Genomic DNA, 16,037 nt, shown 5'->3' with positions numbered 1-16,037 from the left:
TTATCCCTACAAAATCATATAGTCTGGCTATGCTCTATCTTCATCACACAAAATATTTAAATCATGCACAACCCCGGTTTCAGCCAAGCAATTGTTCCATACTTTTGATGTTCTTCAAACTTTTTCAATCTTCATGCAATACGTGAGCGTGAGCCATGGACATAGCACTACAGGTGGAATAGAATATGGTGGTTGTGGAGAAGACAAAAAGGAGAAGATAGTCTCACATCAACTAGGTGTATCAATGGGCTATGGAGATGCCCATCAATATATATCAATGTGAGTGAGTAGGGATTGCCATGCAATAGATGCACTAGAGCTATAAATGTACGAAAGCTCAAAAAGAAACTAAGTGGGTGTGCATCCAGCTCGCTTGCTCACGAAGACCTAGGGCAATTTGAGGAAGGCCATCATTGGAATATACAAGCCAAGTTCTATATTGAAAAATTCCCACTAGTATATGAAAGTGACAACGTAGGAGACTCTCTATCATGAAGATCATGGTGCTACTTTGAAGCACAAGTGTGGTAAAAGGATAGTAGCATTGCCCCTTCTATTTTTTTCTCTCATTTTTTGTTTTTTTGGGCCTTCTCCTTTTTTTGGCCTCCTTTTTTTCGTCCGGAGTCTCATCCCGACTTGTGGGGGAATCATAGTCTCCATCATCCTTTCCTCACATGGGACAATGCTCTAATAATGAAGATCATCACACTTTTATTTACTTACAACTTGATACTTAAAACAAAATATGACCCTATATGAATGCCTCCGGCGGTGTACCAGGAAGTGCAATGAATCAAGAGTGACATGTATGAAAGAATTATGAATGGTGGCTTTGCCACAAATACGATGTCAACTACATGATCATGCAAAGCAATATGACAATAATGATGTGTGTCATAATAAACCGAATGGCGGAAAGTTGCACGGCAATATATCTCGGAATGGCTATGGAAATGCCATAATAGGTATGTATGGTGGCTGTTTTGAGGAAGGTATATGGTGGGTGTATAGTACCAGCGAGAGTTGCACGATACTAGAGAGGCTAGCAATGGTGGAAGGGTGAGAGTGCGTATAATCCATGGACTCAACATTAGTCATAAAGAACTCACATACTTATTGCCAAAATCTATTAGTCATCGAAACAAAGTACTAAGCGCATGCTCCTAGGGGAAGAGTTGGTAGGAGTTAACCATCACGCGATCCCGACCTCCACTCATAAGGAAGACAATCAATAAATAAATCATGCTCCAACTTCATCACATAACAGTTCACCATACGTGCATGCTACGGGAATCACAAACTTTAACACAAGTATCTCTCAAATTCACAATTAATCCACTAGCATGACTCTAATATCACCATCTTCATATCTCAAAACAATCATAAAGAATCAAACTTCTCATAGTATTCAATGCACTTTATATGAAAGTTTTTATTATATCCCTCTTGGATGCCTATCATATTAGGACTAAATTCATAACCTAAGCAAATTACCATGCTATTTAAGACTCTCAAAATAATATAAGTGAAGCACTGAGAGTTCATCAATTTCTTCAAAAATAAAACTACCATCGTGCTCTAAAAAGATATAAGTGAAGCACTAGAGCAAACGACAAACTACTCCAAAAGATATAAGTGAAGATCAATGAGTAGTCGAATAATTATGCAACTATGTGAAGACTCTCTAACATTTAAGAATTTCAGATCTTGGGATATTATTCAAACAGCAAGCAAAACAAAATAAAACAAAATGACGCTCCAAGCAAAACACATATCATGTGGTGAATAAAAATATAGCTCCAAGTTACCGATGAACGAAGATGAAAGAGGGGATGCCTTCCGGGTCATCCCCAATCTTAGGCTCTTGCCACTCATTATTGCATAGTCCATCGAATCTTTACCCAAAACTTGAAAACTTCACAACACAAAACTCAACAGAAAACTCGTAAGCTCCGTTAGTATAAGATAATAAATCACCACTTTTGGTACTATTGTGAACTCATTATTTATTTATATTGGTGTAATATCTACTGTATACGAACTTATCTATGGTTCATACCCTCCGATACTACTCATAGATTCATCAAAATAAGCAAACAACACATAGAAAACAGAATCTGTCAAAAGCAGAACAATATGTAGTAATTTGTAACTCTAGAATACTTATGTAACTCCAAAAATTCTGAAATAAATTGGTGGACGTGAGGAATTTGTCTATTAATCTTCTGAAAAAAGAATTAACTCAAAATCACTCTTCTGTAAAAAAAATGAAAGCTAATATCGTGAGCACAAAGTTTCTGTTTTTTACAGCAAGATCACATTAACTTTCACCAAAGTCTTCCCAAAGGTTCTACTTGGCACTTTATTGAAACAAAAGCTATATAACATGATTACTAAAGTATCTTAATCATGTGGACACACAAAAACAGTAAGGTTAAATATTTGGTTGTCTCCCAACAAGCACTTTTCTTTAATGCCTTTTTAGCTAGGCATAATGATTTCAATGATGCTCACATAAAAGATAAGAATTGAAACATAACGGGAGCATCATGAAGAATATGACTAGCACATTTAAGTCTAACCCACTTCCTATGCATAGGGATTTTTTGATCAAACAACTTATGTCAAGAATCAACAACATAGGAAAGCAAAACAAGCATAGCTTCAAGATTTTCAACACATAGAGAGGAAACTTGATATTGTTGCAATTACTACAAGCATATGTTCCTCCCTCATGATAATTTTCAGTATAATCATGAATGAATTCAATAATATAACCATCACATAAAGCATTATTTTCATGACCCCAAGCATATAAATTTTATTACTCTCCACATAAGCAAAATTCTTCTCATTCGGAATAGTGGGAGTATCATAAGAAACTCGAATACTATAAATTGTTTCCACATTAAAAGAGTAATGTTCAGAAAAAGGGTAATCATAATCATGACAAGTTTTATAAATATAATCATCACTACTTTATATAGCATAAGTATCATCACAGTAATCATCATAAGTAGCAACTTTGTTCTCATCATAATCAATTGAAACCTCTTCCAAGATAGTGGAATCATTACTAAATAAAGGCATGACCTCTCCAAATCCACTTTTATAATTATCACAATAAGATTCAACACCCTTCAAAATAGTGGGATCATTACTTCATAAAGCTGACACTCTTCCAAACCCACTTTCATCAATATAATCATCATAAATAGGAGGCATGCTATCATCATAATAAATTTGCTCATCAAAACTCGGGAGACTAAAAATATCATCTTCATTAAACATAGCATCCCCAAGCTTGGGACAAACATTAATTGCAGCAAATAAATTCTCAAACATGTCATTCTCATCAAACATAGCATCCACAAGCTTGGGCCTTTTCATATCATAAGCATAATCACTCTCATCATTAATAGTATGGATAGCACCAATAGTATAGCAATTATCATCATCACAATGAGTAATAGGAGCAAAATCATTTGGGAGGGATACCTTTTTACCTTTGCTTCTCCGTCTTTTCTTTTTCTTCTTCACATTAAGTATGGGTTTAATCCTCTTTTTGGAGCTCCTTATTAATGAGATTGGTTGAGAAAGCTCCTCCTCGTTACCTGATTCATCATAAGAAAGAATAGGAGGATACAGGGAAACCTCTTCCCTTTCATTAGTATTCTCTTCATCTTCTATTTGTTTTCTTATCTTTATGTAATTAGCAATATAAGGATTTTTAATGCAATTCACTGCACAATACATATAAATTTCCTCTAGATCAAAATCAAGAACTTTATCAAGGACAAATTCTGGAAGATCCTTAGTTATACGTTGCATTTCTTCATAACCCACAAGCAAACTAAGTTCATTATGATGTGCAAGGGAAATCAAGTCATCACAATTTTTGGACACAATTCGATCATGAAACAATTTGCATTGGAGATTTAAATGATCACGTTCATTGCAAAGTTCACAAGAATGGCAAAGAAATTTTAAATTTTCAGCACAAGCATCTAGCCTCTCTTGCAACCATTTAGTTTCTAGATACTTATACCTCTTGCAAAATCTATCTTCCCTATTTGGTGTGTGCTTGCAAGCTCTATGCACTCCACAAAAATTGACATGCTTATAAGGGACATTTTTATCATTACTAGTGCAATCATCATTAGTACTACGGACATTCAAAGAGTTCATACTAACAATATTTTAATCATGCTCATCATTCAAAGATTGTATGCCAAACATTTTATTGCATTCTTCTTCTAACACTTTGGCACAATTATCGGGATCCTTATTTTCACGAAAGACATTAAAAAGATGCAGCATATGAGGCACCCTCAATTCCATTTTCTTTTTGTAGTTTTATTTTATAAACTAACTAGTGATAAAACAAGAAACTAAAAGATTCGATTGCAAGATCTAAAGATATACCTTCAAGCACTAACCTCCCTGGCAGCAGCGCCAAAAAAGAGCTTGATGTCTACGACACAACGTTCTTCTTGTAGATGTTGTTGGGCCTCAAAGTGCAGAGGTTTGTAGGACAGTAGCAAATTTCCCTCAAGTGGATGACCTAAGGTTTATCAATTCGTGGGAGGCGTAGGATGAAGATGGTCTCTCTCAAACAACCCTGCAACCAGATAACAAAGAGTCTCTTGTGTCCCTAGCACACCCAATACAATGGTAAATTGTATAGGTGCACTAGTTCGGCAAAGAGATGGTGATACAAGTGCAATATGGATGGTAGATATAGGTTTTTGTAATCTGAAAATATAAAAACAACAAGGTAACTAATGATAAAAGTGAGCAAAAACGGCATTGCAATGCTTCGAAACAAGGCCTAGGGTTCATACTTTCACTAGTGCAAGTTCTCTCAACAAGGATAACATAATTAGATCATATAAAAATCCCTCAAAATGGAACAAAGAGTCACTCCAAAGTCACTAATAGCGGAGAACAAACGAATGTAGAGTACGAAACCACCTCAAAGTTATTCTTTCTGATCAATCCATTGGGCTATTCCTATAAGTGTCACAAATAGCCCTAGAGTTCGTAGTAAAATAACACCTTAAGACACACATCAACCAAAACCCTAATGTCGCCTAGATACTCCAATATCACCCCAAGTATCCACGGGTATGATTATACAATATGCATCACACAATCTCAAATTCATCTATTCAACCAACACAAAGAACTTCAAAGAGTGCCCCAAAGTTTCTACCGGAGAGTCAAGACGAAAACGTGTGCCAACCCCTATGCATAGATTCCCAAGGTCACGGAAACCGCAAGTTGATCACCAAAACATACATCAAGTGAATCAATAGAATACCCCATTGTCACCATGGGTATCCCATGCAAGACATACATCAAGTGTTCTCAAATCCTTAAAGACTCAATCCAATAAGATAACTTCAAAGGGAAAACTCAATCCATTACAAGAAGGTAGAGGGGGAGAAACATCATAAGATCCAACTATAGTAGCAAAGCTCGCGGTACATCAAGATCGTGCCAAATCAAGAACACGAGAGAGAGGGATCAAACACATAGCTACAGGTACATACCCTCAGCCCCGATGGTGAACTACTCCCTCCTCGTCATGGAGAGCGCCGGGATGATGAAGATGGCCACCGGTGATGGATCCCCCTCCGGCAGGGTGCCAAAATAGGGCCCCGATTGGTTTTTGGTGGCTACAAAGGCTTGCGGCAGCGGAACTCCTGATATCGGTTATTTTCTGGAGGTTTGGGGGTTTATAGGAGAGGTTGGCGTCGAGAACAAGTCAGGAGGCCCCACAGGAAGTCCACGAGGCACAGGGGCGCGCCCTAGGGGGGTGGGCGTGCCCTCCATCCTCGTGGGGCCCACGGGAGTCCCCTCCGGTAACTCTTCCTTCCAGTATTTTTTATATTTTCCAGAAAAAATCTCCGTCGATTTTCAGCGCATTTCGAGAACTTTTATTTCTGCACAAAAACAACACCATGGTAGTTCTATTGAAAACAGCTTTAGTCCGGGTTAGTTCTAATCAAATCATACCAAAATCATGTAGAAATATTATAAACATGGCATGAATACATAAAAAATTATAGATACCTTGGAGACGTATCAGAGTGCCGCCGTCTCGAGGCGGAACTTGGGCAGGAGCACCTTTGCCCTCCGGTGAAGCGATTCCGGCGGGGGACTTCCCTCCCGGAGGGGGAATTCATCGTCATCATCGTCACCAACAACTCTTCCATCTTGTGGAGGGTAATCTCTATCAACATCTTCAACAACACCATCTCGTCTCAAACCCTAGTTCGTCTCTTGTGTTCAATCTTTGTACCAGAACTATAGATTCGTGCTTGTGGGTGACTAGTAGTGTTGATTACATCTTGTAGTTGATTACTATATGGTTTATTTGGTGGAAGATTATATGTTCAGATCCAATATGCTATTTAATACCCCTCTGATCTTGAGCATGATTATCATTTATGAGTAGTTACTTTTGTTCTTGAGGTCACGGGAGAAATCATGTTGCAAGTAATCATGTGAACTTGATGTGTGTTCGATATTTTGATAGTATGTATGTTGTGATTCCCTTAGTGGTGTCATGTGAACGTCGACTACATGACACTTCACCATATTTGGGCCTAAGGGAATGAATTGTGAAGTAGTAAGTAGATGATGGGTTGCAAGAGTGACAGAAGCTTAAACCCCAGTTTATGCGCTATTCCGTAAGGGACCGATTGGATCCAAAAGTTTAATGCTATGGTTAGGATTTATTCTTAATACTTTTCCCATAGTTGCGGATGCTTGTGGGAGGGTTAATCATAAGTAGGAGGTTTGTTCAAGTAAGAACAACACCTAAGCACCGATCCACCCACATATCAAATTATCAAAGTAGCGAACACAAATCGAACCAACATGATGAAAGTGACTAGATGAAATTCCCGTGTACCCTCAAGAACGCTTTGCTCACTATAAGAGACCGTTTTGGCCTGTCGTTTGCTTCAAAAGGATTTGGCTACCTTGCCGCACTTTTGTTACTACTATCATTACTTGCTCGTTACAAAAATATCTTGCTATCAAACTACTATGTTACTTACAATTTCAGCACTTGCAGACATTACCTTGCTGAAAACCACTTGTCATTTCCTTCTGCTCCTCGTTGGGTTCGACACTCTTACTTATCGAAAAGAGATACGATTGATCCCCTATACTTGTGGGTCATCAAAACTATTTTCTAGCGCTGCTGCCGGGGAGTGAAGCACCTTTGGTAAGTGGAATTTGGTAAGGAAACATTTATATAGTATGCTGAAATTTATTGTCACTTGTTACTATGGAGAACAATCCTTTGAGGGGTTTGTTCGGGGTATCTTCACCTAGAACGGAACCACATTTAGCTACCCCTCAACCTACTGCACCTACTGAAAATATTGAATATGAAATTCCTTCGGGTATGATAGAACAACTGCTAGCTAATCCTTATGCAGGAGACGGAACCAAACATCCTGATATGCACTTGATATATGTGGAATGAATTTGTGGATTGTTTAAGCTCGCAGGTTTACCCGGAGAAAAAGTTACGAAGAATTATTTCCCTTTATCTTTGAAGGGAAAAGCATTGGCATCGTATAGGCTATGCGATGATATTGGAGCTTGGAACTGGAATCGATTGAAATTGGAGTTTCACCAAAAAATATATCCTATGCATCTGGTTCATCGTGATCGGAATTACATATATAATTTTTGGCCTCGTGAAGGAGAAAGTATCGCTCTAGCTTGGGGAGGCTTAAGTCATTGTTATACTCATGCCCCAATCATGAGCTCTCAAGAGAAACTATTATTCAGAATTTTTATGCTCGGCTTTCTCGTGATGATCAATCCATGCTCGATACTTCTTGTACTGGTTCTTTTATGAAGAAGACTATTGAATTCAGGTGGGATCTTTTGGAAAGAATTAAACGCAACTCTGAAGATTGGGAACTCGACGAAGGTAAAGAGTCAGTTATTAAGCTTAAGTATGATTGTGTTAAATCTTTTATGAATACCGATGCTTTTCAAAAGTTTAGCACTAAATATGGACTTGACTCTAAGATAGTAGCCTCCTTTTGTGAATCATTTGCTACTCATGTTGATCTCCCTAAAGAGAAGTGGTTTAAATATCACCGACCTATTAAAGAAGAAATTAAAGAACCGACATTAGCTAAGGAAGAAACTATACTTTATAATGTTGATCCAGTTGTTCGCACTACTTATATTGATAAACCACCTTTTCCTGTTAGGATAAAGGAACATGCTAAAGTTTCAACTGTGGTATTAGAACACCTAAACCAGATGAACAAATTAAAGTAGAACCTAGTATTGCTATGGTTAAGGATCTCTTGGAAGAAAATGTAGACGGGCATGTTATGTACTTCTGTGAAGAAGCTGCTAGAATTGCCAAACCTGATAAAAAGGATAAACACATACCTGTTGTTGGCATGCCCGTTGTCTCAGTTAAAATAGAGGATCATTGTTATCATGGTTTATGTGACATAGGTGATAGCGTGAGTGCTATTCCCTACTCCTTATATCAAGAAATTATGAATGACATAGCACCCGCAGAGATAGAAGACATAGATGTTACTATTAAACTTGCTAATAGAGACACTATGTCACCAATTGGAATTGTTAGAGATGTTGAAGTCTTGTGTGGGAAAATAAAATACCCTACTTATTTTCTTGTTCTTGGTTCCCCACAATATTACTTTTGTCCAATTATCTTTGGTAGACCTTTCTTGAACACCGTTAATGCTAGAATAGATTGTGAGAAACAAACTATCGGTGTTAGTTTTGGCGATGAGTCTCATGAATTTAATTTCTCCAAGTTTAGTAGAAAGCTTCTTGAAAAAGAATTGCCTAGTCAGGATGAAATAATTGGTCTTGCTTCTATTGCTGTGTCTCCTACTGATCCACTAGAGAAATATTTGCTAGACCATGAAAATGATTTACATATGCATGAAAGAAATGAAATAGATGATATTTTCTTTGAACAACGTCCTCTGCTTAAACACAATTTGCCTGTTGAAACTCTAGGAGGTCCTCCTCCATCTAAAAATGATCCTGTGTTTGAATTAAAACAATTGCCAGAAACTTGGAAATATGCTTATCTTAATGAAAAGAAGATATATCAACCTTTCAGAACATGAAGAAGAAAGATTATTGAAAGTTCTAAGGAAGCACCGAGCTGCCATTGGATATACTCTTGATGATTTAAAGGGCATTAGTCCCACTCTATGTCAGCACAAGATTAATATGGAACCTGATGCTAAACCCGTTGTTGATCATCAACGTCGGTTAAATCCAAAGATGAAAGAAGTGGTAAGAACAGAGATATTAAAACTTCTGGAAGCAGGTATAATCTATCCTATAGCTGATAGTAGATGGGTAAGTCATGTTCATTGTGTCCCTAAGAAAGGAGGTATTACTGTTGTTCCTAACTAGCAAAGTAGCCCGCTCGATGCGCGGGCTAGGATTTTATTAAGTTAAATGTGAGTGTATATTTTTTGTTTTATGTAACAGAAAATTGAAAGCGAATTTGATTAAAATTTCAAATATAGGTACTTTGCGAGCAGAGTTTTTGTAATGTTTGAATTTTAGTTATAAATATATTTGGTGTCCCTTGATACTTTAGTTGATAATTATGCATTATGTACGAACTTTTGTTTTGTGATCGTTTGTATTCTTCAAATTTTCGTTTGCATATTTATCGTGACAATTTTATCATGGTGCTCAGTTTTTCATGTAAGCACCAATTTAAAAGTTATGTTTTTGTTTGTGTAGTGATAGTTTATTTTGCTAGCAATATTATAGATTGGCATAGTTTATTGAGTGGTTTTGTTCAAAAAAGTTATATACAATATTTACGAAAATAGAACTGTGAACCTTGTTGCGCGGGCTTTGAAATTAAAATTGTAAAAATAATAAAGTATTTTTGAAACATTTTGGAAACATACATGATCTAGCATAATAGTCGTATTTATTTAATTTTTGATATAAATAGTTCTTTTGTATTGTTAGTGAAATACGATAGAACCAATGCTATGTGAAAGCTACAATTCATGGTTTTTCTAGCTATAATTGTTTTCACTCATAGTACGATACACCTCAATATTTGTTGAAACATTAAACATGAAGTATTATGCTAGAATATTTTTGTTGCAATTTTTTACAATCTTTTCTTCTGAATCATGTGCGTGTATACCCACGCCTAAAAGCTATACACATCCATAATGGTTTTGTTGGTCAGTATTTGCTTTCATACACGTGCAAGCAGCAGCAGCTGTAGCAAGGGTGTTTATATCATCACGTTTATATATTTTGCTCTGAAAGTATCCACTCTGCTTCATGTACAGACACATGGCTTATATTATCACGTTATGAAAGGCCATACGTGCGATGGGTCCCACCAATATCTCAGTTGAAGTTACTGCTGCTCATGCTAGGTCCTGGGCGATTGAATCAATGCAATTTTTTAGTAAGGAGCAGACAGTGCCGGCTGCTGCACAGCCTAGCAGATGGACAAGACCTGATGAGGACATGTTGAAAATCAACATCGATGGGGCGTTTCATAGTACCAGTGGGAGTGGGGGTTGGGGTTTCATTATCCGTGATAGCGCTGAGGATGCGCGCGGAGCAGGGACTGGAATTTTTTTGCATGCGAGCAGTGCATTACAAACCGAAGCGGAAGCGTGTTTTAACGCATTGGCGGCAGCGGCTGCATGGGGTATCTCCAACATAGTGATTGAATCAGACTGTCAAATCCTACTGAAGGCCCTGCAAAGTACAAGCTATGATCGAGCTCCTGAAGGCATTCTATACAGAGACATTCGCCAGTTTATTCGTCTTAGTTTTAATATCGTAAACTATGTGTTTGCTCCTCGAGATTGTAATAAGGTTGCCCATGCACTTGCTGCATTGGGGAGTAATGGCCAGGTACCTCACCGTCTGTGGATGGAGGCTGTGCCTAACGATGTATGCGTGTTGGTGGCCAGCGATGTCGCTGAGCCAGTTGAGTAATGGGATCCAAGTGGTTCCAGGTCAAAGAAAGAATATATATCTTCTTGACTTTCCCCATTCCATAGTCATCTTGACTTCTCCACTCTTCTTCTACTATTCATTATTTCACACAGTGACAAATGTTCATCTTTCCCGATCCCCTTTCTCCTTATTCTCTAAGCTCACCAAATGTTCATCTTTCCTGATCTCCTTTGTACAAGATTCGTTCCACCCGAGCGCTGCGGATTTAATTCCCAACACCACCTCAGTTTCTCCTCTTGATTCCTTGCCGCGACCTTGCTCGTACACACCTGCACGCACCTCTGCAGCTCGGCTGACTGTCGCGGCGACGGGGTGGCCATCTCGTGCGCCTGATTTGGCTCCCTGTACGCCTCCTCGATCTGCCAAGTCGGTCGACGGCGATGTAGGGTTAGCAGGGCTCGATGAGAAGCTACACAATGGAGAAGGCTAGCTTGTCGATCTTGACAGTGCCGCTGCCGTCGACGTCCTTGGTGGCGACGTGGGCGTGGATCTCGTCTCCCATATCCTGCTCGAATCCACCTCGATTGTGAGGATGCTGGTGGTGTTGTATTCCATCGCATCGTGGACGTCCCGGAGCGAGGCGCCCGGGCAGGTCATCTTCATCCTCGACAGTGGAAGCCTGACTTCGGCGGCTCATTCTTCACCTGCAGGTCCCCCTTCTTCCTTTCCTGCCTATCTCATACTCGTATTTTTTTCTTGTTTCTTATCCTTTCTCTGCATATGTATGGCTAAAGCAATATAATGTACATGAAGGCACGCCTTGTTAGTGAAATATGTAAATCTATTTATGGCCCCATACACATTTTCCCGTACTTGGGACAGGTATCTGAAGTGTTAGGCCCCCTGCCCCCATTCATATTCAAAACATCTAAGAAATTAATTAGTTAATTTGTAATTAGTTTTAGTTTTACTATTTTCCAAATATAGAATTAATTTTTAAAAGTGAATATGAAAATAGGCGCTATTACATTTTACATATGAACTCTAACAATCCATGGATGTTGTCGGTTGTCACTATTGTCGTACTACCTCCATTTCAAAATATAAGACATTTTGGTAGGCCATTTTATCCTACCAAAACGTCTTATATTTTGGAATGGAGGTAGTACAATAGAATTTGCTTCAAATGTTAGATAATATATAGTGTCGACTTATTGGTATTATTGAGCTACTTCCATCGAATGTTGATGCATGTTACAAATACTTCCGCGAGTAGTAGATCATATCCGTTCTGCCATATCATGTGTGCATAGAAAATTCAATTTTATTTTGAGGATAGTTTGCAGTGTACTAATTTTCCATCTACTTATGGTTATCTAAAACAGCTAGTAGCATATGTACTCGTGTTTTTCGTTCCTACCCTTTGAATATTTTTTTGTTGACTATGTTCTTGACCATATGTCCTCGTTAGTTTATTTGCTATAGAAAAGAAAATAACCGGTGTGATCAAGTCAGCATGGTATTACTTGCAAGTGTTTTGAGTACCCATTTCTCTTGTGTCTCATGAACTCCTTGAGCTTTATGTGGAACACTCAGTCAACAATATCAGGTCTTTCTGATGCAGCTTGGCCTACTTCCTGTAGCATAGACTGTATCTCCGGCCAAGCTGCGTTGAACATGAATGTCACAAATTGGTCTGCATATCCAACTCACTGACATATTGCCATGGCATCCTGGTAGTTTTGTGCTTTGTATCTTGGGCTATCTATGAAGCTGGATGGCACATGGCAGAATGGTTTATAAGGTGGTAAAGCAACCTAAAGTGAGCACCATCCGCTCTGATACTTAAGCGACGCCTAAGCGCCTAAAGCGGGTATATTTCTAAGGCGCTGTCAGGGCGCCTTACCGCTTAAGCGATGCTGAAGCGTCTGAAGCAGGGCACTTTATAAATAGAGCATGGAAGTAGTATTCTCTTTCTTACCTGTTCATCCCTTGTGTCTCCTCTTTCTATTGCCTCTTGCAAGCCAGCATATAATTCCATTCTTAGGTGTCCTTGGTGTCTTTTGATCCAGTCCAGTTTGTACTGTAAAATGCATGCAAGGGCATCCACACTTAACTGCAGTTTTAGCTTTTCACACACCAAGAAGTGTTTCGATTGGTTAGTATGGTGTTGTATATGACTCATTGTATTCCAACACTGTTACATGCTTTCTCTTGCATTTTGCACCTTATTTTAATATATCTTGTATATTTCCTCTGTACCCATCTTTTCTGTAGGGGAATAATAATGGATACTGCAGAGCCATGAATTATGAATGTTTCTTTGATATTCTTCTCGGCCTAATGGCCTTTTACTGAACAATGATATCCATCCTTTTCTATTCCCTATTGTATCATTCACAATCAAGCCTGCAACTTCGGTTGCCATTCTGAGTGTTTTTGCTAGTCCATTATCTCTATCCAACATATTTTTAAGGCCCTCGACAATGTGATGATCTGTTGACTCCCTTGTATCTTCTGATGCTGACGCGTTAATCCTGTTTTTACCTCATTTGTAGGTTCATAGGTGCATAACTGCACTGTGCATGGTTCGTCTTTACCTTCAGGTAGTAGAGTTCCTATTCTGAGGTATTTTTGGCCATTCATTCAAAATACATAAGTTCCACGACCATTGTTTATTTTTATGTCTACCTTTCCTCCCGTTGATGTGAAAGCGGACATGGACTTGTACAATCTGAATATTTTGCATGTAGTGTTTCCTTGGCAATTTGGCATGGTTATCCTGCGGCTCTCTCAATAGTGGAAAGTCAACCTTGCCCTGTTGGTAGCAGTCTGAAAGATGGCATGCTTCTCGCTCTACCTGAAGTTCTTTCTTCGTACCAGAATATTGCACCACATACTCACCTGCAGCTTGGATTTCTGACGTCCCAAGTTTCCATATCCGCCCTCTCCAATGTCCTATTCAAGTTTCCTAATTCAGCATCAATTTAAAATTCATAATGTATAGTTGTTCTTTTTGGTACTGAAAAGAAAATGATAGACGATTTGTTTTTTTTCTCTATCCTAATTTTTTATGTTGTACACTTTGTGTTATTTGTAGTCCTTTACACACCCCTAAAAGAAATACCAGGTTCATGAATGTCAAATTGTAGATCTGGATTGAACTTTGTAGCTACTTACCTCTTAGTCATACCATCTTGACTGATTATTGATTTTGATCTGTGCAGATGGTACTTACTTGAGACTCGCTCGATGGACCGATGGCACAATTGAGGATATTCGGGCACTTGCTTGTGAGAGTTATTTTTCTTCTTTGCTAGAAAGCCATCATTGCCGTGTATATTTATTTGGAGTAATAGCTACATCATCTGCAAAAATGACAAGTAAAAAGCTGGAGGGTTGCATGCGATGGGTACAAATCTAATCTATCATGGGTTTTGTTTATGAGGCTGTGAGATTGATTGTGAGATTGGTGTAAACAATATGTGATGGACTGTAAGATTGATCCTGAGATTGCTGTATATGGTATTAGGAACAAAATCAATAGAGAATACATGCAAATGATAAATGCAGGGTTGGATTGTTTGGGAGAAGCCGTAAGATTGATCCTGAGATCAATGTATATGGTATTAGGAAAAAAACAAAAGAGAATACATGCAAATGATCCGTGCAGGGTTGGATTGTTTGGGAGAAGCGATCAACAAACCTATCTTTGCTTGGGCCGCTGGTCATGCTGCATATTGTTGTGAGAGCCACCTTGGAGGGGCGACATGTGCCTTCCAGCCCTATTTGCTGGATCGCTGACCTGAGAGGAGGAAGGATGTATGCGTGCAAGCCTGGAAACACCCCAATGCAATGGCCGTGAAGATGATTTTTTTTGAGAGACCGTGAAGATGATTTAGGGAAGCTAGGGTTCCTTAGCGTAGGTTTCTTTTGATTTTGTTAGATCGCTTCTTCATAAGTTAGCCACGGTAGGTTAAGACTTTTAAAAGAAATATAAAAGGTAGACGTGAGGGAAGTTTTTCCTATTATAAGGTAATATAATGGCAATGGTGGGTAATTTTGAAGTTAAATCTAATCTAATGCCCATATATTTTTTAGTGTTAAATTAACGGTCAGATGTTTCTACTTTTTGTGGTAATTTCTAGGCTAATTTTCTTTTTTCTGGTTAGCCCATGAAGTACTTTTTATATATAAATAGATGATAAGAATGAACTTATTCCACAAAGAATTGTTAGAGGCTGTAGAATGGTAATTTATTTTAGAAAATTAAATAAAGCAACTAGAAAAGATCATTACCCTCTTCCTTTTATTGATCAAATGCTAGAAAGATTATCTAAGCACACACACTTTTGCTTCCTTGATGGATATTCTGGTTTTTCACAAATACCTGTTTCTCAACCTGATCAAGAAAAGACCACTTTCACTTGTCCCTTTGGAACTTATGCTTATAAACGTATGCCTTTCGGTTTATGCAATGCACCTGCTACCTTTCAAAGATGTATGTATGCTATATTCTCTGACTTTTGTGAAAAGATTGTTGAGGCTTTCATGGATGACTTCTCCGTCTATGGGAAGTTTTTTATGATTTTGTAGGCAATCTTGATCGAGTTTTGCGGAGATGTGAACAAGCGAATCTTGTCTTGAATTGGGAGAAGTGCCACTTTATGGTTAATGAAGGTATTGTCTTGGGACATAAGATTTCTGAAAAGGGTATCGAAGTGGACAAAGCTAAGGTTGATGCAATTGAGAAAATGCCATGTCCTAAGGATATCAAAGGTATCCGTAGTTTCCTAGGTCATGCTGGTTTCTATAGGAGATTTATCAAAGACTTCTCTAAAATTTCTAGGCCTCTTACAAACCTTTTGCAAAAGGATGTCCCTTTTGTTTTTGATGATGATTGTTTTGAAGCCTTTGAAACAATCAATAAAGCCTTAATTTCCGCACCTATTATTCAACCACCTGATTGGAACTTGCCTTTTGAAATTATGTGTGATGCTAATGATTATGCTGTTGGTGCTGTTCTAGTACAAAGAGTTGATAAGAAACTA

At 38.3% G+C, this 16,037-nt stretch overlaps 1 long non-coding RNA gene across 1 annotated transcript; it reads left to right on the top strand.

Annotated features, from left to right (window-relative positions):
• The first annotated feature begins 11,116 nt into the window (after positions 1 to 11,116).
• LOC119341608 lies at positions 11,117 to 14,428 on the top strand. Its single transcript, XR_005165196.1, has 3 exons — positions 11,117 to 11,696; positions 13,545 to 13,592; positions 14,214 to 14,428. It is a non-coding gene; the product is annotated as an uncharacterized LOC119341608 (long non-coding RNA).
• Positions 14,429 to 16,037: the final 1,609 nt, after the last annotated feature.

Source organism: Triticum dicoccoides, chromosome 7B, assembly GCF_002162155.2.
Source record: "Triticum dicoccoides isolate Atlit2015 ecotype Zavitan chromosome 7B, WEW_v2.0, whole genome shotgun sequence".
NCBI lineage: Eukaryota > Viridiplantae > Streptophyta > Magnoliopsida > Poales > Poaceae > Triticum > Triticum dicoccoides.
The sequence above is the reverse complement of the archived record's forward strand: the minus strand, read 5'-3'. Positions and strand labels throughout refer to the sequence as shown.